At 55.8% G+C, this 20,214-nt stretch overlaps 1 protein-coding gene across 4 annotated transcripts in view; it reads right to left on the minus strand.

Annotated features, from left to right (window-relative positions):
• LOC124234247 (1-acyl-sn-glycerol-3-phosphate acyltransferase gamma) overlaps positions 1–20,214 on the minus strand; it is a 56,300-nt gene that overhangs the window by 33,265 nt on the left and 2,821 nt on the right. The window contains exon 1 of one of the 4 annotated variants that reach the window (XM_046651493.1): positions 14,163–14,254. The exons of the other annotated variants lie outside the window; for them this stretch is intronic. The gene's annotated coding sequence lies outside the window, so the exon portion shown is untranslated. Of the gene's footprint in view, positions 1–14,162; positions 14,255–20,214 lie in introns of those variants that run through there. 4 annotated transcript variants of the gene reach the window in all.

Here is a 20,214-nt window from a genome sequence, read left to right on the forward strand (position 1 = left end):
GGGACAGCCGGGGACCTGCAGCACCTGCAGGGCAGTGAGGGGACAGCCGGGGACACAGAGCACCTGCAGGGGGCTGGCCCCTTCCCTGGCCTTTTCTCCATCTTTTTCTCTCCTCTACTCAAAAACTCAGGCAACCAGGGCCTGAGCTGGGAGTGACATCGTGGGACTCAGGCGGCAGGACACAGGGACAGGGTGGGAACAGCCCCAGGCCCACACAGCACACACCTCCTGAGCGTAAAATAGCCACCAGTGGGTGGGCCGCCAGGGCGAGGGGCCTCCCTACACATCTCTGAGAGCAGCTCTTGGGGTATCCAGTCCCGGGAGCGGGATGGGGACATGCATTCTTCCAGTGGTGGCATGTTAGGGCCTGGGGCTCTGCTGTGCTGCAAACATGTTGCTACTTGGCACTGAGGTTGCAGCTGGTCACAGAAGGAAGGAGCGAGACAGGACAACGAACAAATCTGGGGGAGCTCGGGAAACGCCGAGGCCCGGCCCTCCCTCCCCCAGGCGGTGCCGCCAGCCCCCTCCTGATGGCCCTGCCTGTTGACGCAGCCCCATTCACACCCAGAGCCCCGAGCCCAGGGGACATCGAGCATGGCGAGAAAGCAGTCACACAGCATGATCACCCACAGCAAGCTTTCCATCTGGTTGTCTCCTCATGATGGACTTAAATAAAACTATCTTCTGACCTTGCTAAAAACATTCTCCCACCTTCACTAAATGTGGCATTAAAACTGGCCCTCTCGCCACGGCATCCCTTTCTACTTCTGGAAATAACTGGCCGAGGTGACTGTGGGACACGAGTGTCCATGTCCCCTTGTAACAGTGTTGCCAAACACAGGCTCTTCTCTCCGGAGGGCCGAGCAACCAGCTTGAGGCTCGACGTCTCTGCCCCCTAAAAACCAACCCCCACAAGCCCTGCACGTCAAACTGGATTAGCAGAGGCCATGGGAGCCCATGGGTTCCAGAAGCTTCCAGGTCGCACTGCAAGCACACGGAATGGCCCCTGGTACAGGCCATCATAACTCTGAAGACGCCTCGAGAGTGCTCAAGCTCCATGAATCACTTTCCTAGGATGGAGCCTTAAAACAGAAGGGCGGGGGCCAGCCTGGCGGCGCAGCAGTTAAGTTCACACGTTCCGCTTCTCGGTGGCCCGGGGTTCGCTGGTTCGGATCCAGGGTGCAGACATGGCACCGCTTGGCACGCCATGCTGTGGTAGGTGTCCCACATATAAAGTAGAGGAAGATGGGCACGGATGTGAGCTCAGGGCCAGGCTTCCTCAGCAAAAAGAGGAGGACTGGCAGTAGTTAGCTGAGGGCTAATCTTCCTCAAAAAAAAAAAAAACAAAAAAAAAAACAGAAGCGCGGACTCCCGCCGGCGCGGGCTGAACAACACCGGGCAGTGCCGCCCTCGGGAAGCCTCCTCTTCCGCAGGGCGAGCTGCACGCCCGCTCCTGTCCTTCAAAAGTCGCGGCCTCAGCCTGGAGTTCAGCGCTAGGGAGCCCTAAGGAAACGAGGAGCTGAGTGGGAAGGTGACTGTCTCCAGACAGTCATGTGTGCTGCGGGTGACACCGAAAGACGGGCGCCACGAGGCGCAAAGCCACCTCGCTGGGTGCTTTTGGCCGTCAGAAATCAAGCGTGACGAGGACTGACGAACATGAAGAATGCGTCCACCACAGTGCGGCTGAAAAGGTGCCTACACCTGCTGTTACGCGACACGCACACACACCCTGGAAAAACCTGAACCAATACGCCGCGGGAGTGTCTCTGGGTCATGAAACAGTAGGAACTTTTGGGGTACCTTTCTATTTTTCATTCAACTGTTTTGGCACAGACTAATTATCACTTATATAATTATAAATGTATTAAAAGCAAAAAGTCATCTTTGAAGTTAAAACTGCTTTAAGGAGTCATTGATAGCAGATAACGATGGAAATATTTCACGGACAACACTGCTTAAGTTAACCGTTTCTGAGCCTGGCCCGGCTTAGCAGCACTGCCCCCAGGCCCATGAGGGACACCCCGCATGCGCTGCTCTCTGCCAGCGAGTCTGGCGACGTCTGATACCACCTGCCGCTCCTCTAGCAGCTCATCTTCTGATAAAGCTGCTCTTTCTACTGGGCAAGCATTCCACACCAAGCAACGTGACAACGCTCAGAAGCAACCGCCCTCTTGGGGAAGCCCTCAAGGCCTGTCTGCGGAGGGTGTGAAGGAGGGAGCCAGAAAGAGGATGGCAAAGGCTGCGAGGAACGCAGGACGCTGGGCGTGTTGGCCCCACCACTAGAGAGGTGGCTTATCCATTGCACTAGTTTTAGGGATGTTTCTTAGATTAAATGAAACTAAAAAGTTAGACTAGAACTTGCTGGCTTCACGTGTGTTTTCAATTAAATGGTCAACACAGGACCCCCCGATTCCAGATATGTGGCGGAACCTGCCTGCAAGTTCAACCATTCAAATCAATCTTCCAACAATAAGACAGCTTTTATCTAAAAAACGCCAACGACTTGGGAATGATTTTGCAACATTTAAATTTTTTCAATTGCTTTTAATTTTTAATTCCTTCTAATTGCATAGACACTCCAAGTCCTCCCCATACACCTCGCAGAACTGCTGGAACATTCTAACAGGAGGACACTTGCACCCAGTCTGCCCAGCCCCCTTTGGAAAATGCACCCCGGAATCATTGCTCTTCTCTCCTGCATAACTCCCTCACTCCCGGGACACTGATTTTTCTGAATCGTAACAAAGAACAGGCCTGCTGACTGAACAAGAAAACAACAACGCCCTCCTGCTACGAATGCCTCGCTTCATCATGAACGTCCTGAAACACTGATGCCACCAGCAGCTGCCACTTCACATGCACTTGCAGGCCGGGACCTTCAGAACAACAGCAGTGGAACGCAACCAGGTTTTCTCTAGAATCCAATGCTTGAGCACAATCCAAAGTGGGATCACTCTACATGTGTCACGGAGTTTGGACCCTGGGACCAAGAAAAGTAAACTTTCATTCCATGACACTCCTCCTACTTTCCCCAGGACCCTTCCCTTCCCCGTGAGAATGTGGCTGAAATAAGGCACATGTTCAGCAAGAATGCTCTGACTCAAGTTTTTAACTTTCCTATCACTTTCCCTACTTCCTGCCCACACCTTTGTAAACAGCCCCTTTATTAACGAAATCCTCCTCACTTTACACAGTTCGAATACCTTTTGTTTTCTCTCAGGACCCTGAAAAAGAATGAAAACACAAATTATGGCAGTCTCAAGATAGGCCAGGCTTCAGAAAATTTAACTTCCGCTCATCCTTTGTAAGAGGACTACTTGAGGACGTAGCTGAGCAAAAGAAGGAAAAATCCAATGAAAAGGAAGACACGGGATTTAAGAAAAAGAAGAAATGGCCCAGTTATGCAATGAGAGAAACGCCTGGATAACAGCTTTATAGATTGCCCTGGAAGGAAACCGGTCCAAATTAGAACAGAAGTCTCTCAGGAAGAATGCAGAATTTGTTCAACAAAGAAGAAGATTAAGGAGCTGGAAGATTTTGGTATTGAAGAAAGAATACGCTTCTTTTCTCAAAAATAAAAAGCAAAGCAATTAAGATTTTCAAGGAATAAAAAATGGTATGCAAGGAAATTGTGATCCAAATGTAAATCCAGTTAACATGGGGCATGATTTCCCACAATCGGTTTAATGAAGAGCTTAAATCTTCCTCCTCCAGCAGCAAAGAGTTAACGCCTCAGCATCCTAGTTCCTTCTCTGTAGTGTCTGCAGCAACTAATTTTTAACAATTTTATTGTGAATGCTGTTTCTGGACTTTCAATATTTAGAATCAACCCATGAAAGAAGCATGGAGAACTTACTTATAATTAAAGAGCAGACTATAAACATCATAAGCCTCAATTATTTTACATAATGGGGGTCAGGAGATTTTTGTCTAAGTTGATGCAAGAAAAAGTGGAAGTTTAACTACATCAAGGTTTTAAGGGAACAGTAAAATAACTAAAAACAATAAAATAACCAAACTCGGCGGCAGAGTTGGAGAGAAGGCAGCAGGCGCTTCAGCTGCCTGAATCCCTCATTGCACACAAGTACTGTTTGCGAGGGTGAGGGGTTGTCTGTCGTGTTCACCGACCACCAGAAATCCAGAGCAGTGCCGGGCACATGGGAAACGCTCAGTAAATATCAGTCGGGGAGCTGAATAAAACTAATAAATCAAGAAACAGGGGCATGTGCAAACTATCTAGAATGAGACCAGGACTCACTCTCAGCGGGCTCCTTTGCCGGGCAGTGGTGTGAGCAGGAGGCAGCTGGGAAACTGACTTCCCTTTGAACCACTGCACATTACAACTTTTATCGTGACAGAAGTGTAAAAACATGTTAGCGCAGGGGTTAATATTGATTATGAAATGATATCATCTTTAACGATGAACAGCCGGTCCTTTTGTAACTCAGTCGAGTAAAAATGACCTGCAGAAGGTTTCCACTCAGTCAACATGCCCGTGTTCGCTGCCAGCCGCAGGCGCCCTGGCAAGCTCTCCAGCAGAGGAGGAGCCTGCCTGCAGCAAGTGCCTCGGGCCCGGGCTCAGGAACGGGCTCCTGTTCCATGCCTGCGGCCTCCGCACATGACGTGATCATTTTGAGTTCCAGTTTCTTGTTCAAAGATGAGAATAAGATAAACTTTTCTCCCAGTACTACGGGCTGGCTCTGAGCATTAAATAAGAGCATGCATGAAAACTCCTGAAAAATCTTCAAGGGATAGAGTCCCTCCCTGCCTTACAAACAGACGGAGGTCTAAAAGATCCTTTAATGGCCAAATTTAAAAGGATGGTCAGGCTCCCAGGCCGGCAAACAAACGTGCTATTTTCTCTGTGAATAACAGATATTTGAATCATTTTGAGCAATCATAAAACTGCGTAATTCAGCTGCTAATCTCAAGAAGTGACTTGCTATGAGAGGGTTGCGTAGTCACATTAGTTTGGGAAATTCCGCGCGCCCCACTCCATTGAGACAATGGATGCGTACTCTGGGAAGTTCTGCAGGCAAGAACGGTCCGACCAGCTACTCTCTCACGCTGCACACTCGGGGAAGCCTGGCTCTCTCACTTGTCAGTCTCACCCCTCAGACGCTTTCCCCAGGCGCTCTGAATTAGCGAGCTCTTAACATCCACACAATGTGCTGTCCTGAAGGGCACGGTTGGAATCCGGTTCTAGAACCCGGTTAGAAATCACTAACATTGAAAACAGCTACTGCTGTAATTTCAAATACAGGTTTTGGTGCTAGTTTGTCTTTCTGAAAACAGTCCAGTGGGCTGACCACACTTTAAGTAAGAAAACGGGGAAACTTACCAACAAACCAGGTCTGGGAGCCCTTGACAGGCGGCACTGACCACCCCTGACACACAGGCGGGGTGTGTGGGCACGTCTGTGTGTGTGAGCACGTGTGCACATGTGTGTATGCAGGACAGTGGCTTAAGAGCGATTCCCGCTGGGGCCTCCCGACACATCTCCACACACTGTAGACGAGCTGCGAAAACGTCTCTCTCACATGAGGCCATCGCTCAGGGGCGGGAGTTCTTTTCTTTGAGGATGAGGAGAATGCGTAAGCCAAGGTACTGAACAGCTTCAGCAACAAGGTCGATGAACTCAGTAAATATTTAAGATTCGAGAGGAGGGCAACACAGCTCTTCCTACTTTCTCCCCAAAGAGAAGGCGGCTGGCCGCCACCTCAACTCCCCGACGGCCTCCCTGCTCCAGCAGCGACGGCACACGCCTCTCCCTGGCGGCGGGCGGGCGCAGCCAGAGGGCATTTTATCGGGCTCTCGGGTGGTGCCCAACAGTATGTGGGTTGGCAGGTTACTTTAACCTCGTTATTGAGCAGTTTAAAGAAGCATGCTCAGATTTTATGGTCCAGGGCGCACGTCATGAATCTTAATGAATGCAGTGTCTGAAAGCATTTACTGGTGACACTGCTGAATGAAAACAACGGCGACCTGCGAGAGGTGGCAGATGCACAGCTGGGAGCTGGAACCAACGTTTCTTCCGTGTCCTAGGCGGGTCCTGGGCTCTAACATCCAAGGCTGGGCCAGGGCTTACTGAGCAAAGCACAGGTGCAGCCCAGCCACTGAGCCCTGACGTGGCAGCTCTTCAGACCCGAAGGGGACGTGGCTGTGCTCCCACGCCCTCGCTCGTCCGGTCAGAGGCTCTGTGTGGCACCTTCTGTGACCGTGTAGCTCTGCCAGACTTCCCTTCAGAAAGAGACCCGCCCTCACGGGGTGGGGACATCTACCTCCCAGACCACACACTGACCATGTCCAGTCCCCTTGCTAGCGATGGGTTCACACCTGGGCACCAGAGGCAGCCTCTACAGAAAGCATCCTCTCCCATGAGAACAGCAGATGAGGAGAGGGCCCCTCTCCTGGATGCTGTGACGTCAGGGGTGGGCAGCTGTAGCTGTTGTGGCCACCCGTGCGTGGCAGGAAGATGCCATGGGGCAGGGCATAGGAAAGAACGAGGGTCCCTGCCAGCACCTTGGAGCCAAGATTTATATTTTCTGCAGCTCAAAACAGCCCAGCAGAGGCCATGAGGCTTCTCTTTGGAGCGCTTCCAAACTCGCAAAGGCGAGCAGCCTCAGAGGAACAGAGGGTTCCCCTCCAGCACCTTCCAATGCAGAAGAGGGCCGGGGCTTTGTCACGTGGGGGCCGGGCTCCCAGTCAGTGGTCACGGGGGGCAGGAGGGGCGTGCTGTGCAGGAGAGCCTTCCTCCACGCCAGCTCTGAGCCAGAGCCAGCCCAGAGCGGGACACGCGGTCACCCGGGAGACTGTAGCTGAAAAGGCAGCCCCGAGTCCTGTACTCGCTGGGGCAAAGATGGTTCCAAAGACCCAGAGAACAAAACCTCAACATTTTCTCCCAGCTCTGAGGTCAGGGATGAGAACCACCTAGGTGTGGCTGACTGACTCCTCCAGCCAGGTCACAAGCTTCAAGAATGTTCTCTGAACAGAGTCTCTCCCTGTTTGTGGATCAAGCGATTATTTATTGGCTGGGATGGGTGTTAGCAGCGGAAATGTCGGAGGACAGACGGGCTAGAGAACCCGCATGCACCTCCCCTGGCGAGGGGGGAAGTCTGCTGGGCGGGCACGCGACAGTGTCCATTTCCCGGTCAAGTCCAACTCTGACCAGTGCCGCCCTGCCCCACTCGGGACCAGCTGGAGGCGGCCTTCGGAACCCACCGAGCCGCTTCTCCTGGTGCTGCCTTGGCGGCCATGGGTAATGGGTGACGAGGGGGGTGAGCCCTCGATGTCACACACCTCCTTCCACCAGGGGCTCGAGGGTGGCCCCACGCGGCAGCCACCTGTAGGCTGTGGGGCTGCCCACCTGTGCGGGGCCCTTCACTCCCCAAAGCGCCTCCAGGTTTATGATCAGGTAAGTGGCCGCTCCTCCTGCGGGGGCTCCTGGGGTCTGAGGAACCCCCTGACCAACCCCAGCCCCTACCCCATGCTCGCGGAGGCTGCAATTCCTTATGCAAAGGACAGAAGTCTCTCGTCCCCTCAGCTGGGCTAATTCCTCCCCTAAACCCAGGCTTGGGTTCCTTGTAATTCTCTTTGTAAATCTTACCAATCATTTTCACATAAGGCCAAAAATGCAAATACCTCTGGGGCGTAAATTCACTCTAAGAAGTAAATGACTACCCAATCGGAGGAGGACGGGCCAGCCCTGCCTCTGCCGGCCTTGCTGCCCCGACGCCACGGTCTCTTCAGAAGGGGAAGCAGCCTTAATCGGGTCGACAGGAAAGGAAGCTTCCAGACCAGAGAGAATTGCCAACCGTCCAGGCGCGTCTGAGGAACAAAAATAATCCAGAGCCAGAGCCTGTGGGACAGCCGACGTCTCTTCACAGGAAGCGACCCCATTATCCAGCTCTAGAAAATAAAGTCAGTGCAGACCCAGGGTTCTGGGTCTTCCACAGGTACCCCAAGAGCACGGCCATCACGCGGGCACCGCCCCGCCTGGACCGCTCTGTCCTGCAGTGCCAGCACTGTCGGCTCCGTGTGCACAGGTCACCGCACAGAGACAGGGCAGAGATTGGCATCCATTCTACAGACGGGAACTGGGGCTCAGTGCACACACGCCCATTTACCGTCGCAGCCTCCCATGGGGTTGGGCTGGAGCCGAGCCCCGGAAGCCCAGGCTGGTGTGGCCATGACACCTCACCGGTTCCCACGTTCGCAGCAAGAACGCGTGTGCGCTCCAGTCACAACCGCCGAGAAGGGTCGTGGCTGATTCACCATAACCCAGCTCGTCATTTATGGGTGCAGCAGGGTGTTCTGCTTAATTTATGAACCACCCTGTAAATCAGCAACCCCACCCCCACCCCAGGAGACCTGAGTTAAGAGGGAGAGAGCGATGGGGAAGCAGCGGGGCGGCCTCGCTTGAGCATCCGCTTTACTCTTTCTCTGAACATACGAGCCCCACCCATATGCTACTTGACGGGCTAAAACTCTGAACTTCTGCAGGACATTTCAGACAAAAAAGTTTTCACCGAAGGGTAGGATAACCCCAAAGGACCTGGCGAGGCGGGGTCAGCCCAGCTGCGCTCTGGAAGTAACCAGAAGATGGGAATGTGCTTCCGTCTCCACCACGGGGTCCCCATCCTGGGGGCAGGACGTCTGTGACATGCGGAAAACAGGAGGGGGAGAGCAGAGGGAAGCAAGCCCCGACCCGGGAACCCCTCCCCAGGCTGGCCAGCCCAGCCCGCCACGCTCACCAGTAGAAGTAATAGGCGAGAGCCACAGCCACCAGGGCGGCGCACACCCCTGAGAAGAGGCAGGCCGAGCAGCTGGCCAGCATCTTCGGACCCCCTGTCCCGGAGCTTCGGAAGGTCAGTGGAAAGGAGACTGGAGGCGGAAGTAGGGTCAGCCTTCGCCAGAGGATGAGGAAGAGGGATTACCCAGGCCCGCCACCTACGTCTCATGGGCCATGGCTGCTAAGACCACCTGCTCCGCAAGAGAGGGGCACGCGCACTCTGGACGTGCCTTCCGACCTGCAAGTGAGGCCCAGAGAGCGACTCACAGGAAGACAGGAATCCCTGAGGGCAGCACACGAAACGTGGCCTCTCCTCGGCCGCTGTGGGCTCTGCCGGCGCCGCTAATCCAATAAGCGGCTTTGCTGGCGCGGCTGTAAACAGGTGGCGTCACGGCCGGCCGGGATGCAGGTCTGCAGGCGGCCCCTGCACCTGACCCCAGGCCTGTAGACCCAGAGTGCACATCCGTCCCCCAACCTTTCAGAAGCCACGGAGACCCCGACAGCACGACAACTCTGACACCAGCATGGCCTGGGGCGGGGTCACAGGGTGAGCTAGGGAGGCTCAGCCCAAGCTTGTCCACTGGGCCAGAAAGACCCTGGAAAGGCCTCCGAGGGATGGACAGACATCCTCTATGTGGGGCCAGGTCCCTGCTCAAGGGTTCCCCAGGCTCCCCACCCGGACGGACAAGGGCTCCAGAGGCCACACATGTGACACCACGTTCCCGACGCCAGGCCCCTTGTTCCCGAGTGAAGAACTGTGGGGAAGAGGCACATCTCTCATTCTCCAGAAAACGGCCTTGAATAACTGGATGAGTGGATGAGCAGACACGCACAGGTCGGCTGCTCCCCATGGCTCCCCGTCAGATCTGCAATGACAGAGCTGAAACGAGAGAAAGCGATGAAGGGACAAACGTGCCCAGAACCTGCTCCCAGTGCAGAAGGCCCTCAACAGACACAAGAGGGACAGGAAGAGAGGTCTTCCTGTGAGAGCATCTGCTGGATCCTCTGGCTAAGGGATCCTCCTTCAGGGCATCACGCCGTACTGGGACAAAATGGCAGTCATTGCTGTGTGCATCTCCCGTGGCAGGTGACACAAAAGACCTACTTGCAAACAGATGACAGCCCAGGCCGCCTGCGCCCGCCTGGCCACAGCCCCTCCCACCCCACCTGCGCCCTGCACAGTGGGAGGACCCCACGGCTGGAAACACTGGACCCCGCCCCCTGTGCTCCCCAGGGGGTCTGCAGTGTGCCAACGTGCCCGTGGGACCCAGAGGCGGCTGGGCCTGGGCCCTCTGGATGGTTACTGTAAGGCTCCTTCCACAGGCATCTGTCTGTTGCCCATACCCTGGCCCAGAGGCTGCGAGGAGACAGGCGGGCGTTACTCCTCCACTTGGTCCCCTGACAGGGCTTCAGAGGATTGCCCTGAGCAGCACACTGCTGGCTAAGGCTTTCCTACTCCCTAATCCCCAAAGAAGCACGAGAAGCTGCTGACCCAGGAGGACCCCTCCTAAGCAGCCGTGCGTGCTCTCCTAGAGGTGACAGCGCTCCTGGTGACAGGGAGGCCTGAGAGGCAAGGCCGTGTGCCCTGCTGTATCCGGACCTCGGCGTTCTAACAAACAATAAGGAGAAACTCTCCTTTCTCGGAGAGCTGTGCAGTGCTCCACGTCTACACGACCGCGGCCCAAAGTCGGGCAGAGGCAGCATTAAGACCTCTGGGGGCCTCGGTGTGCCCGAGCCGTGGGGACGCCGGCCTATGAGGTTGTGCAGCCCCACCTTGCATCGCTCTCAGGTCTTCAGAAGGGCGGCCGGGGCCCTTGACTGGACGGTGGGAGGCAGCACCTGGAGTCGGCCTTTGCCCGAGGCCAGTTCTCATTTAAAAAGGCATTTGTGAGGACTTCCTGAGGCCGGGGCTGGCTCTGCCCTCCGCCAGAAAGGCTTTGTCTTCGGGAGCCCCCAGGACTTCACTGTGCCAACCTGCTCCTCCACAGTACAGCCAGAACAACATGTCCAAAGTGGAAATCGGGTCATGGCCCACCCCCGGCTGCCACTGTGCCCCCCAACAGCCGCCTTCCGAATTCCAGCCCTTTCAGACTCACCCCACATCCTGTCCTTGTCCCCAGCGTCCTGCTGTATTTGCAGGCTGGGAGGCAGGCTGGCCCCTCGGCAGGAGGCTGGGTGGCCTGTGGGATTCCTGCATACCCCACACTGCTGCAGGCCCCTCTGAGCCCTTGTCCTGGAGACTGGACCCCTGGGGCTGCCTCCAGGCCTGTCAACAGCACCGTGGCTCCCCTAGCTGTGCTGGGTTCCCTTCTCCCGTTCTCTGCTGGCCTCTAGGCCCCTGGGAGCAGTGACAGGGCCTGCCCTCTGCTCCCGGGGCTCAGCATCGTCCCTGCGCACGGAGCTCCCGATGGGTTGGGGACAGAGAACAGAGGAACAGTCGGCTGCACCTGCATCGTTTCCAGGCTGTGTCATTCCTGGTTCTCGATGCTGAGCGCGGGCGGGCTCGAGGGCGCAGGTCTGCTGATACGGCCCAGGCTCTTGCCCTTGCTTTGGACTGTGGAACTTTGGGGTCTTCAGCACATCACAGACAGAGTCCCAGAGGAGAGGGTCCCAGCGAGCCTTGGCCATCCGACTAGCGTCCAGTGCCAGCACCACCCCCAGTTCCTGGCTGGGCCTCAGTTTCCTCGACCGCAAAATGCGAGTAATAACTGTACCCATGGCAATGGGTGGTGGCAGCGTTTACACAGGGACAGCAACTAGAGAAAGGCCTGGCATGGCAAATGCTGAAAACAGTTATCTCTGATGATGACGTCACCATCGTTCCCAAACCTCTGGCCGTGGAGGAGACAGCCAACAGAGATGACAAGGTGTCCCCACGATGTCTCTCCAGGCTAGGGGCAGGACCGAAACAAAACCTCGGCCCTGTCTGTGGTTACATTAACTGCATGGAATATGGAGATGGTTGTTGCTTCTTATTATGCTCTTTAATTATTCGTGCAAAACGCAGCAAGCCTAGAATGTTTAGAGTCTCGGTTTCGCTTATTTTGAAATGTTGACATTGGGATTTTGTCAAAATTCTCCTCCCGTAGTGTTTCTGCTGAGTGGAGACACCCCCGAGTGGGGTCCTGCCTGCCACTGTGTGGCCAGCCCGGGCTCAGGCCCCATCGACCAGGGGTCCTCACCCTCCTTGGCCTGAGAGCCACACCCACTGCCAACTTCACCCCGGTCTCTGTGTCACTCTTGGGGTGTCACTCTCCACGTCTCTTTTTTAAGGTTAAGGAGAACAAAACTAATTTGAATGCATTGCACAAGAAAATGTCACAGGAATATAATATCTCTGCATTACTTCCCTGGACCTGAAAATGAATGATTTATACCAAAATATCAAAAGAGAAGACCTGGGAATCAGTTGATAGGATTTCCTGGTGGTTTCCTCAGAGCAGCAACATAAAAGGGATGTTTTAAAAACTTGACAAAACCTTCTTTAGACTAGATAAATGTCCTCATGAAATTTCTGCTCTCCCTTTGTTACACGTGTAACTGAGAGAAACTCAGGTGAAGGCAATCGCTCCCACTTAGCCAGCAGCACGGCCGGACCGCCAGCGGGGACGCAGGCAACGGCAAGTGAGCAGCTATTATTAGGTAGTTTCAAAGAGAACTTCTCATTCTTAGCCCCGCTGACACCCACCCCATCCAGTGGGGTACCCCAAGTTGTCTGCCCAGAGACGGTGAGGTGCATGGCGAAGGGAGTCCCTAGGCAGAGTCAGCCGCCCCTTCACCCAGCACCTGCTGAGCCCACGAGTTCCCGCCCTGGGAAACAGGGAGCAACCGCCACTTAAACATGCAGTCGAACCTCAGAGAGCGAACCTCCAGGAGGGAGCTAAAGCACGACCTCTGGGAGGGGTGCCTGAGGCTGGGGGAAGAGAGAAAGCCTGGCCTTGTGGGCCACCCACGTGGGCGTGCAGCAGCTGCCGGTGCTCGCGGGGTCCACGGTGGCACCTGCAAGAGCCACGCAGCGAGCCGTGCCTCTAGCCAGCTTCCAGAACAGACATACGATTCCCCTCCAGCGGAGGACAGGTGGGGACAGCGGCGACCAGCCCTGTCCATGCCTGCTGGCAGGCCTGAGCGCCCGGGGCCTGGCCCCTCCCATTCCCTCTGTCACTCTTCCTGCCATCTGAGCCACCCCCTCCCCTGCCCTGTTCCCTCTGCTCACCTGCAGTCCAGATGTGTGTGGGTCAGAGCTCTGACCCTTCCCCTGCCTCACCCTGGGCCCTCACAGAAACTAGGATCCGGCTTCTGCCAGCTTCACCCCTCCTGTCCCGGCCATCCAGGGGGACCCCATCTGGAAACACCCCAGAATCGGGTGCTGACAACCTGTAAGTCAGCTGGGAGGGCTGGTTCACACTGTGGTGTGAGAGAGCACAGAGGCAACGGGGAGACTAAGAAAACCACAAAGGCAGGCCAAGATGCACTGGTGAGAGGTCAGGGAGACCACGCCCAGACACAGACGAGAGGCCACAGAGGCCACGCCAAGGTCACACTAAGCGACAGGTATACACAGGAGTTACTCATTCAAAGACCACACAGCTCTGCTCTGTCGGCACTCCCGCCAACTCCAATGACGCTGCCCAAGATCCCAAAGAGCCAGAACCAGGATCTGAACCCAGGTTGCGCTGACGCTGGCCCCGGAGCTCTTCCCTGCCCCCGGTGCGGCCAGTCCTACCCCAGACCCCCCAGGGGTGAACCCTGGCTTCTTCTGTCTCCAGCGGCTCCCAGGGGCCAGGGCTGTGTCCCAGCTGCTCCGAGCCTCAGACGCTGGCTGGTAAATCACAGTTCGTTACCCTTCTTCCCGTGGTTTCCCCAGAGACACATGTCCATTCCTGACATCAGAAACCTCAAGAAAATGGGTCCTGCCCAGACCCACAGAATAGCAGTGACGAGGCGCTGAGCTTCCAGAAGGAAAGGAGCCTCAGCAGTTATGGCTCTGCTCTATGCCTCTGGCTCTCAGGACTCACCAAGCACAGTTGTCCCAGGCAGCCGAGCCGCACCCCCTCCAAAGTCCCACTGCATTTATTAGGCTAACGAGACGCCGCCAGCCCACTGGGAACGTCATCTCACCAGCCTGTTTATCCAGATTTGGCTCAGCGTTAGAAGTGGGAGAGGACGTCGTGATGCCCGCTACATGGTGCAGGACGACCAACAAGGGGGAAAGGTGCCACAAGCACTTGCTCAAGACTCCCCGGCCTCCCCAAGGCCTCACTGGGCTCCCTCCTGCTGAGAACGTCGAACCCGCCTCACGCTCCGCCCAGGGTGTCTTCCCACTGACCGCTGCTGGCACGTGGAGCTCCCAGTGCTTTTTGGCTGCACTTACTAGGAAACGTTGTGCGTTTCTTGAGTTTTCCCCTCTGCTCCCAGGAAGAAGAGGAAGACGCAGTGTCCACAGCCCCACACCGTCTAGAGAAGCATTCTCCGGTCCCAGGCACGTCCACGCTGTTCTGGAGGACACAACCGAGGGCCCAGCTGAGGACACAACCGAGGGCCCAGCTGAGGACACAACGGTGGCGCCTACAGCAGGCGACTTCCTGGCTTCACACGAGGAGCCAGGCAGTTTTGTATTCCGCTCTGCAACCCAAGCTGCCCTTGCACAGCTTTAAATACACAAATAAATAACAAAAATAAAGCCCCACAGGAAAAGGCTCTTCGCCCTGACTCGCTCTGGGGAATAAGCCACTGGTGGCAGAGCTCCGGGAACGGGGCTGGTGCTCTCAGGGACCGGCTGATGCAGCGCCCCTCCAATCCACCCCGGGACACACGGAGCAGACAGGTTACTATGCAAACCAAACACGAGTAAACAGTCTGCGGTGTGAGCCCAGGAAAACCAGCGGCCAGGTCTCCTGAGCTCTGAAGCGTATTCAGAAACTTTCTACACCAGACGCTGTTTGTGCAACTCACAATTATTCTGCGGTGCTGATGCAGGCCAGGGGGAAGAACACGCTCAGAGGGCGTGCCCAGCAGCAGGTGTCCTGGATAACGCCACACTCATAGTGGGGGCTCGCTTGCTAAGGGTGGGCTACAAGACGACCAGCTCCCATCTGACAGGGGGTCACCCTGCAAAGTCTTCCGAGGCCTGTGACGGGCTCTCCGGCCCTCAGCCACCCCGGGCACCACGTGTTCAGGTAATGAGAAGACACTTATTTTCTCAAGACTCTGCATTTTGGGACTGGTTGGCAGGCTTTGTTTCCTCACTGTGCGACCTTCTACGAGGCAGTGACGTGAGCGGTGGACGTGGTGAGGACGACGAGCACACAGCACTGAGGCTCCTGCAAGAACCAGCCAGTGGTTGTCGAAGAAGCGAAACCACAGAATGGCAAGAAAGAGAGCTGTGTGTGGCAAATCCCAGCCTGTTATGAGATGGAACCAAACAGCACGGCATTCCGCGTGGAGCCGACACATCTTCATAAACTAGACACTGTTTCCATAACTGGCACCACCAGCTTAAAACTCACCCCAGACAGAAAACTCCCACACGGAAAGCAACTTTTAAACAAAATGTAGTTTCAGACATGAAATCTGTTTGAACAATGATCATGAATCTTAAAATTCATATGCATCAGCTTGCTATGTTCCTAACCACTTCATCTAAAAATCACTATTAAAATTTCTATTGAACCTTCAGGCTGTGTGACTGGCATGCGGACGCGGCAGTCTGGGGGCGCACACAGCCCTCCAGAGAGCTGTCACCCTGGGCTTCCAATCCCTTGATGAAAGTTACCCTAATTCAAGAAAACAAAGCCGGGAGCTGTGCCTGGTGTGACACTGTGAGCATACAGGTCCGTTCTGCCACGTCCGCAGGAGTTGGGGCACAGAAGGAACCTGGAGTGGGGAACAGGGAATACCCAAGTGTTGATCTGACTCAACGGTGTGCGTTTGTTCAAATGACAGACAGACAGACCGACCGTGCGGTGACCTAGGACACGGTTCTAAGATGCTCGATGTACTAAGCGGCAGGAGGAGTGAGAACCATCATATGCAACAAACCCTAGCGGCAGCATAACGCCCAGGGACAGCCTCTTACAAGAGGAGGAGGAAGCTGGGCTGGACCCAACCTCCCCCCTCCCCAGCAGGAGCAGGGGCTGGAACACTGAGGAGGGGGGTGGGAGGCCAGAGAGACCCGAAGCTGCTAGCCCAGGAGGGAAGCCCCATGGCGCTTCCGTCAGTACCCCGTGCCTGGGCCCTCCACGCATCTCTCCAGAGGGGATTCCGGGCCAGCAATGGGTCAGTGACGCGCTCTGGGCTGCCGTGAAGGGGCAAAGAGAGGGACCTTCCAGGCCGCTGAGGCGAAAGGACAGGGTGACACCCACAGTAAAGTGTCACACACTTACATGGACCCACACACTTGCTCTTTCTCCCTGGATGGACGCGCAGGTGGCAGGGGCCTGCGTGTCCCTTGATATCCTTTCCAACCTTCCCAGTATGCATTTTCCAAACAGTGCAGTTCGGCTCCGTCCCGCTTCCTCTGCAGCAGAGCAGACCGCGTCGGGGATGTGCTGGAAGCCGTTGAACCACGATCACCGAATGAGGCGCTCGGCTGGGGCCTGAACCACCTGCGCCGTCCCTCTCTGCTGACAGGGGCCGTCATCCCTCGAGGACGGCCGCCTCCGTTAGCTGAGTGGCTATCACGCGCCTGCTGCATCTGTGAGTGGCAGGCAGTGCCCAGTGGCTGGCAGACCCGCCTGACACCTATCAGCCCCCCACAGGAGGCAGCAGACCCTGGAGGTCACCGTCCTGTGCGGGGTGACGGCTGTCTGTAACTAGCGCCCCTGCGTGTGCGCTGGTCCCTGTCACCGGGCACCCAACGGCTCTGCATGCATTTGCTCAGTCACTCTTCATAGCACTCTTAGGAGGCGGACACTCTTACAAGCTCCCCATTTTACAGATGAGGAAACTGAGGTACAGAGAGGTTAAGCAACTTGCCCAAAGTCACACGGCGAGTAGGTGGCAGAATCAGGATTCTAATCCAGGTCGTCTAACTGCAAAACTACCACTTCCACAAACAAAAACTGCACCCTAAAGAGCTAAGGAGCAAAACCCAACCAAGATGCTCTGGAAATGCCCATTCTCTCATCTCCACGGAAAGGTGGACCTCCTCTCAAGCTGAGAACACGCGAGCCTCAGGCGGGAGAGAAACCCGCTGTGGTTCATGAAGGGAGGGGCGAAGATACGCCCGGGAGAAGGCGGTGAAGGAGCAGCTTTCCTCCGCTGACCTCGAGAATCAGGTCTGAACAGACTGGGGCAGACCGCCGGAGACCCCCACCCAACCCGGGACCCCGAGAGGCTGCACCCACTCCCAGCCTGCAGTCAACTAGCCCGCCCTGTGCTTTAGCTCAGATAGAACATTGCAAGTAAGAGAGTCCAACTTTTGAGCTCTGTTTTTTAAAGAGTTTGTAAATTGATGAGATTTTGTAGATTAATAGAGAGTAAGACATTATTGCTGTAAAAAAGTGAAACTGCACAGAGGTGCACAGTAATAAGGGGTCTCCCAGCCAGAGCCCCTCCCAGGGCTGACAGCTGTGGGGTCTGGGTCTGTTCCGATGGATGTGGGTGTCCAATGCTGCCCTCACAGTGACGCTGCGGCTCTGAGACTGGACTTTCTCACTCCGTGCTCCACACTGTGGCCTGGATGTCTGCCCTGGTGGATGGACAGGGGGTCCCCACAGCACCACTCGAGACCCAGCGGGAGGGCGCTTGGGGGCCAGGTATAAAATTCCTGACCTGTATGTCGCCAGTTGACACTCAACCTTTTCCAAAAAACGGAGGCGAACCATTTTTTTTTTAACTTTACAGCAAAACAAAGCCGTGAACACAAACCACCCCTCTGCAAGGCCCCTGGGAGTGAGGTGCCAGGATGTGGCTGAGGGCCCCTGAGGGCTGGCCCCACCCACCCTCCCCACACTCCCACCTCCGTCCTAGACAACTCTCCCAAACTGGCTGAGCCCCTCTCACAGAACTGACGGCACTCTCTCCAGGCGTAATTAAGGGACTGGCATCTGAGCCAGTGTCGTCAAACTGGCCAGGGCTGGGCACAGCCTGGAGCTCTTGGCCTCCCCGACTCGGCCCCCAGCTGGGTGCACCGATGGTCTCCAGGCCAGACAGGGCTCTCAGAATAAGAGTGTGAAACCAGGGCTGCCAAGTGTGAGCTGTGGAACTGGTCTCCCCACCCTCACTCAGCCCAGCATGTAGAAAAATATTTGAAAGAGAAGTTTTTTACCATGCAAATTTACAAAATGAAAATTTGCTAGAGGGACTCAACCTGACACACAAAAGGCTTTCAGATGCCCGGTTTCCGGGGAGAAACACCAGCTCCGCTCATTGCTGTTTCTACCCTAACACCTAGGAGTCAGTCCATGAACGATTTTTCTGATCAAAGCTTCCTTAGATTTCAAAATAAAAAAGTAATATAAATTACCATCTTTTTACTTAGAGAAATTTTCTCCTAAGCAATAAAAAAAAATCTAGCAAGGAAAAAATAGGAAAGAAAGAGAACCAAAGTCTTTCCCCCAAGTCATGGGTGTGCATGTAATCCTTGTCAATCTGTAATTGCAGTTAGTGCAAACCCCACTTTATGCCCACATTCCCTGAAACTGTGACTCTGTCCAAGCCGAACGGTGGTTTCCACGGCACACCTGCCAGCAAGGCTGGAGGCATCAGACCGCCCATGACGGAGAGGGCAGAACTGCCACCTGACCCCCCGCAGTGGCAGACCCTCCAAAAGAGACTCCACGAAAATTCACGCACTGAAGTTCGCGAGTAACTTCGTCCCCTGTGCAATGCCCCATGGCTCGGAGCACCGACATTTTGTGCTCAGAAGCCTTGGTTAAGAAAGCTCCCTAGTTTTATTTTTGAACATGGGGATGCGTTATTTTTCTAATGTTCAAAAAGAGAAAGAGAAAAGAAAAGCCCCCAGGCCTCCAGTGGTCGAACCCATGGTCTGTACTGACCCGGAGTCTGACCAGCTTGGCAAATGGCCGGCCCCTTCTCTGCCCGCGGAGGGCAGAAGTGACAAAGTGACAGCTGGCGAAAGGCAGGCTCCTGCAGCTCCCCAGCTCCCAGCTGTGGTGCAGGTGCTCTGGGGGGCCCCGGCTCCCTGCCCCCGCTCCAGGCTCAGGAGGGGAGATGCGGCCCGGGACCCAGGGGAAGGAAGACTAAAGTGCTTCATTGTTGAAAGTGGGCAGTGTTATTTTTGTAATCTTTAAGAGAGAATGGAGACAGGAGACAGCGCGAGGCCTGCTCCATTAACAGGTGACTGGAGAGCAGCCCTGTTTCAGGAGGGGCGCCACACCCCGCGCTGGGAGAGCAGCACCCTCACACAGGGCGCCAGGGCCCCCGAGGACCACCCCATCGGTGGGCCAGGCCCGAGGCTGGGCAGGAAGGTGAATCAACAGCCCATCCTTTGGTGCTGGCTGACCTAGGGGACGGGCCACGGCACCCCGTGTGGCTGCATTTTCCAACACTGGGAGCAGAGGGCGCCGGCCCTTCAGTCCCCTCTGGGGAGGCCGCTGCTCACCCCACCATCCACTGAGCACTCAGTCCAGGGCAGCCCCTCCTCCCCGGGACCCCTGCCTATGGAGCCCCTACCCTCTCGCCCTCCTGCCCCAGCATCGCAGGGGCAGGCCCTGCCCTGTGGTGGGCTGCAGTTGCCCACGGCTGCCACACCTGGCGGGACACCTGGCGGGACACCTGGCTGGCCCTGGGGCTTAGAATCAGGAAGCCCAGCATCGCAGGACATTTAAGCCACATTCTTCAGCAGATTAGTGACAAAGCTGACATTTTTTTACCTCCCCCCGTTCCAAATCAGAGACACCGGGGTTGTTTACCAGCCCCTCACTCGCCCATTTCTGCCTCTAACTCTCGTCTCGTTTGACAGGTGCTACAGCTTCATCCCCCTCTCTGAGCATCCTGAACACAGCGCACACTTTCGAGCCTCTTTCCAAACTGTTTCACAAAACAAGTTCCACCTGGGGAGAAATCCGATTCTGACCTCGGTTTCTGTGCGCCGTCTTGGTGTCAGACTTCCCGTCGACCCTGACCTTGGTCGGGAGTTTCGAGCTGTTTTGCTGAAACTCCCTCCCTCTGGGTGCAGCCCCCTCCATCTGACCATCTGAGGCCTTTGGTCCAGACCGGACACAGAACAGCGCTTGGGGCTCTGGCTGTGCTGTGATGTTGGGGATGCTGCAGCTCAGAGGGGCACCCAAGGGTGTGGCACTCTGCGCATCAAGAGCCTTGTCCCGCTTGCCCTCTCGGCCCCCAGCTCCCTAGAAGACCATGGCTGCTGTGACAGGTCAGCAGTCACTCTGTGCTCAGCCCTCCCTCCCACCTGGGCCCCCCTCACTGGCAGGACTCCCCCAAGCCAACCCCTGGTTTCA

Source organism: Equus quagga, unplaced genomic scaffold, assembly GCF_021613505.1.
Source record: "Equus quagga isolate Etosha38 unplaced genomic scaffold, UCLA_HA_Equagga_1.0 73442_RagTag, whole genome shotgun sequence".
Classification (NCBI taxonomy): domain Eukaryota; kingdom Metazoa; phylum Chordata; class Mammalia; order Perissodactyla; family Equidae; genus Equus; species Equus quagga.